General features: G+C 39.2%; 1 protein-coding gene across 4 annotated transcripts in view; it reads left to right on the forward strand.

Moving 5' to 3' along the window:
• Positions 1–6,031, forward strand: part of ATRNL1 (attractin like 1) — a 430,566-nt gene that overhangs the window by 253,241 nt on the left and 171,294 nt on the right. The gene's annotated exons all lie outside the window — the stretch shown is intronic.

Genomic DNA, 6,031 nt, shown 5'->3' on the forward strand with positions numbered 1-6,031 from the left:
TTATTTGAAATTTCATGGACTTCACATACAAAGGAAAGAATAATAAAGATTACCCCAATTTTTTATTAAAAAGTTCATAGGCGAGAAGGTTTCTGTGTTTCATGTTGATAACAATTACTAATAATATTTATAATGCATAATATTTTTGCATTAGATTCACTTGATTGCATTTAACTGCATTCCTTTGAATACAAGCTGAAATCTTGTAAACCTTGGAAATTTCCTGATCTTTTGCCCTGTTTTTATTATTATTGTTGACACAGCTCCTCCTTTGTTACTTGGCTAGACTTCAAAAAAATTGAAATCCAGATTTTTTTGCCTTAAAAGAAACCTAAAGGAAGAAGCAACCTGACAAAGTAGTGCAGGAAAACATATGGGTGGGGGGGGGAAATAAATGAGATAAAAAAATACATAAGGGTATTGGGAAGAGCATTAAAAGTAATAATTTAAAAGGAGCACAACAACATTGAGCCATAGAATCATTTAGGTTGGAAAAAACCTCTGTTTTCCTGGCACTTCCAAGTCCACCACTGAACATCACCCAACAGTCAGTGTAGATCCACCTCAGCAAAATCCCTTGGCTTTGGGATGAGGTGCTGTCTCCATGGCAGGTAACAGGTGAGATGAAGTTCACATCTTTGTGGGTTGCTTTGTGTTTGGTGGGTTTTTTTTTTTTAATCTATGAAATTGGCAAAGTAAAATTTTAATTGACTTTAACACTGAGGGTTTTATGTACGAGGATCAGCATATCCAAGCAGTAAAAGTTGTCTCTGATGAAGAGACAGCTGCTAAAACAGACTGTGAGTAGTTCCAAATCCCTGTTAGCCATAGCGGCACTCCAGTCTCAGGATCACACAGCCACATGCCAGGGCTGCTCATGTTTGCCTTGAACTCCAATTCCAATTTTAGTCTAGGTAAGAAACCTGTACCACTCTTGCCTTCAGAAAGGGAAGGCATTTTCTGCACAGGAGAATGGGGTTTCAGATATGGCTTTAGGGACAAAGAGATTGCAAAAATCTGTTCTTATCTTCACTAGAATGAAAGTGCTGCAGCTGTGGGAGGAGGATTGGAAATTGTGGAATAGGACACAGTGCAAGCCAAATACTGAGCATATGAAGGAAGATAATGCAAGGGGAGGTTTAAAGCTCTACTTTCTTCATATTTCTCTGTATTACAATGATTGAGTTCCTATATACTGTTTCTCTTGTGTAAAAATGTATGGGCACAAAAGTGGCTGAAGATAGAACCTCCAAGGCTTGGAAGGCAGCCTGAATGGGGCAATAATAAGAGACGCATAAATTTTGGTATAGCTAACATGGGTCTACAGATTTAATTCTCATTTATTTTCTTCTCATGAAGCTGCACTCTACTATTAACATGTCTTGCAGAATAAAACACGTCTCTGAATCTTTTTTTCCAGACTTTAGCAAATGTCTTATTACAGCATTTGAAAGAAATTAAGCATTTTGTTCCCTTATGTCGCCCATTGTGACACATTTTGATAGCCATCTGAAAGCCAGATTTTCAACAAACAAATATGCTAAAAGGGTACAGAAATATGTAGACATTTTGTGAAAGAAGTATCATGAAGAGGGTCTGCTAAGGGGAGTGGTATCCAACTGTGTGAAAATAATTTCTGTTTAGTAGGACAATGGCATTTGCTAATTAACTGCTGTAAATTCCCTTTATGTTTGGCTGTCTATTTATTTGCTTGGTAACATAAAGGCAACCACATTGAAAGTTTTGAATAGCCAGCTGGCTGCTTTTCAAATGTACAGCCTTTGAAATTGATTTGAAACTCCTTTGTGCAGTAAAACAAACATAAATTGTTGACATACTGATGACACTGCACAAACTGCATTTTTGTGAAAGAGCAGGAACAATTATTTTTCCTTCCACAAAATGAATCACTGGGATGTAAACCTAAGCAGGATCTTTTCTGGCTGGACTAGAGACCTTAGATTAGCCAGTGTTTTTTCCAGGGGTGACATTTGTGATTCACATTTTTTTTGAGCTGATTCATCTTGTTTTTCATACACTCAATTATATCAACAACTTAGTGATGGGTTTCTAATTCTTATAATTAATGTAGAGCACAGTTGTCTTGAAGTGTATTGCTTGTTTTGAGAGATGCTTGAGTGGATGAAGAAGTGTCTCAGTTTTGGAAGCTGGCGTGTGTGCACTCTCAGAGGGCTCAGATGAGGAAGTGCAGTGATGTGATGAAGCACTGTCCTCTCTGGCCAGCTAAGGCCACATTTTCTTACTGTTACATGTAAAAAAGAGTCTGTTACCATGAGTTAGTCAGTAGCTCATTAAACTGTTGGACTTTTTATTATTATTCTTCTGTACTGAGCTTATGTTGTTGCCTACCATTTTTTTTAGTCCTGACACTCCAAGTTATTAGTAAGTTAGAAAATGGGAGGGAAATCTTTTGTGCAGAATGTTGCTATAGCCTTTTCTGTGTCTTTTTCCTCCTCAAATCCTGTGCAAGGTGGTTTTTTGGTATGCTAAGTTAGATGAGTTAATCCATGTCTTCAAACCACAGAGTTGCTGCCTTGTGATGTCCATTAAAGAGAGCTACCAAAATATTTACTCAAATACCAGCCAGCTATTCCAGCTCACCTGATTTCCATACTGCTGAAAATCAGTTTTGTGAAAATCTTGCCTCTTAACTTCTAAGGTAACTGGGGCACGTCTGTATGACTTGGATGAGCTGTACCTTTGATTATTTCAAACTGTTCAGTAGTGCTTGTACACATCTTCATTTGTAATCTATGTCTTGTGACATCTTGACACTCTGAGGGCACTTCCAGCTCTCCATCTGAACACAGAGGCTATTTCCTTTTTTTTTTTTTTTAAAGACAGGGCAGCAAGAGACTAGTTTGATGTTGACTTCATCTGTAGTGACAAAATGTATTTCTTCTTTGACATGGAGGTAATGCAGACAATGATGTTTCACTTAAAGTGAAGCTTGTAAAACTTCTGAAAATGCAGCAATATTTATATGAAATGTGAGGCATCATTTTTAAGGTACCTCCAGCTGACATGTATTACAACAGCCATACTGCATAATGCAAATGGTGATAGAGCAAATTCCCTCAAAGGTACAGTATATTAGGCAGCCAAACACATCTTGGCTCTCTCACAATCATTGGACTCTCAGGGATATCACTGCTGAACTTGCTTTAGCACTAATTCTTTGTGGCATGTGAAGGACAGGGATAATCTTACTCAGTTACTCTGGTCCACACACAGCCTTTATTAGACCTTAGGCATGCAAATAGATAGGGATATGCTTTGCTGAACTGGGAACACAGAAGGGGAGGAAAAGCTGTTTTTAGCTCGTTCTGTGTCCTCCTTCAGCTGATTGAAATGAGTTAAGAGAGCTTTGCAGTCCTGTACAGTTTCCTGGCTGTCACTCAGGCAGGTAAAGGAGAAAGGATTCGCTAAAACTAAACTTCTCTGTGATTGCCTGCAGTCAGGAGGAGACAGTAGAAAAGGAACCTTCTGAGAGATCTAATCCCTCAAGGCTGTATGCCTTCCTTTGTCTCACCTCAAGTAATTATGCACATCTGCATCCTAGGGAAAGATCCACAGAGCTAAGGAGGCTGAAGGATTATTTATAATAACTGTCACTCATGAAAACAATGGCTAACTGGACCTCACTGGGCTAGGCCTGATTGTCTCTTATCTTGTATAAACACATAATTGAGAAACAGTTTTTCATTCCAAGTATGGTTAAGGTCAACTTGAAAAGGAAGAAAGATTGTGAGAGAGAAAATAGAAATTTGTTTAGCATAAGCCTCCTGCTATTTATTTACATACCATATGCTTCCTAATGCACATTTGCACCGGGTGATTTTATTTGGATGGACAACTGAAGCATCAAAAAAGTAACAACAGTTTTTGCACAGTGAGAGGCTTCGATTGCAGCAGCTTGCCATCCACTGCAAAGTTCACTTCTCAGCTGAGCAGTTTTGAATGCAATACAAAGAGAGAAAGCTGGCACTTAGTTTCATTGTCACAATATTGAAAATCACCACAATTCATAACTGTGCTCATTTCCTTGCCTTTAAAACAGTTCTACAGCTTCCAATATCACACTTTAGCTTAGTGTCCTGAAAAACACATTTATGCAAATACTCTGTCTGCTGACAGTAATTGTTTCTGGGCCTGGCTGCCTACTGCAACTGCATTATTTTGGTACAATGCCCAAAAGTTCACTGTTCCTACCGAGAGGTTGTAACTTTCCCCTCAGAGAGGAAGGAAGCTCCGATTTGTGAGAGAAAAGCCAGCAATGCTGAATATTTGGATATTTAGCTGTTCTGTCCCCTGAGCAGTCAGGGGACACGTCACCCAGGGCTGGCACGTGCTGTTTGTCCGGCTGCGTGGCACGGAGCAGGGGAGGGAGGAGAAGGGATTATCCAGGGAGTTTTTAGGGATGGAGAGTGAAGCTGGGGGTTATGTGGGAGGCCATAAAGGGTGAGTGTGTAGAGACTTCAGACGACCTGTGGATTTGAGGAAGGCTGAAGGGTGAAGCTGTAGGGTTAGGGGAGAATTGGGAAAAAAATCCACTGGTTTATTTTTTGTCTCTCCTGCTTTCACTTCTCTTTGTGAGCTGCAAGAGAGAGATGTTTCTGTAGCTGTGGGATGGTGGGACTTTATGATACAGGAATAAAGGGATTTAAATCCCTAATATTTGTCTTGTTCCCAAAAGCATTCAGATTTATATTGTACCTACAGAAATGGATAGATTCATAGTTTCCAAATATGCTTAACATTTCCTTGAAAACACTCAAAAGCAATGCTCACTTGAGCATAACGGTGTGTTTATTAAGAAGGAAGTACTTAAAAAAAAATAGGTTAGTTGTTTTGGAGTCTTTTTGTCTGAAAAAGGACAAGCCAGAGGGAGGTCCTGAAGTGACAGGGAAAGAAGCAAAGCCTTATACAGTAACATAATTAAAACATTATCAGATTTTCCTGAGTTCTAAATGGATCCATGATTAATTTCATTTTCCTGAAGTGGGGCTCAGGTCTTGAAAAGATGTCAAAGCAGAGCTTTGATACCCATTAAACCTACATAAAGAAATACTGCTTTGCAAATGTTTGCCACTCCAGTTTTCAATGCTGCTTGTCAGCTGAAAATTAGCAACACTCACAAAAGCAGTTGCTAACTCAGCATCTCTGGGGCTTCCTAAATTCCCATTCAAGTGAAGAACCTGATTTTTTTTTTTTCCTTTTCCATATACATTAATGTGTTTTTCCTTGCATCATGCAGGAAGACTCTGCCTGGTACAAAAGAGAACTCTCTGTACTGCTATCTAAGTGCCTTAAGTACAATTTCATAAATGAGGAATGTTTGTTCTGAGTGGCTAAGTGAATAAAACTTGGAACTGCTGTGCTTGAAATTGAGTTTATAATGTGAGCGTTGCCAGAAGTGAACAATGTGCAATCCAAACTTTCTGCTTTGTAGGGCAAGAGAAATGAGATCTCTCCAACGTGAGGGGCTCGATGTGGACAGAGCAATCAATAGCAGTCAGTGGCAATGCTGGGAGGAGAACTCCTGTCCTCCCACTGGAGGCCTCCCGTCCTCCAGGCCACAGGGATGACTGTAATAGCTGCTGTTACTGTTTCCAGAGATGATGCTTTGTCTATTTAGCAGGAGCTTGGAGCCTTTTTGGGCTTCAGTTCAACAAAATATTGACAAATATATTTTTAGACTCATCATTCTGCAGCAAAGCACAACAAAGCAGTCCCCGTGTCCCACTGGGATGCATGTTCAGAAGCACAGCCACCCTACCACCTTAGGGAGAAACAGATTCTAGCTGATTAAAATAAGCATTCTTTGTAATAATGGTGGTAATTGTAGACACATTAATTAGATTATCATATAGGTTGAATTCTGCAAATTTCATTTATGTGCACACTTGCATTATGTGACTCAAAAGATCAGGATGTTTCATAAGTATTTCTTATTCAGACACACAAAAAATATTACTCTTTCCATCATTAAGAGGTTTACAGTAATTTG

Source organism: Lonchura striata, chromosome 6 (assembly GCF_050655825.1).
Source record: "Lonchura striata isolate lonStrDom1 chromosome 6, ASM5065582v1, whole genome shotgun sequence".
NCBI classification, from domain to species: domain Eukaryota; kingdom Metazoa; phylum Chordata; class Aves; order Passeriformes; family Estrildidae; genus Lonchura; species Lonchura striata.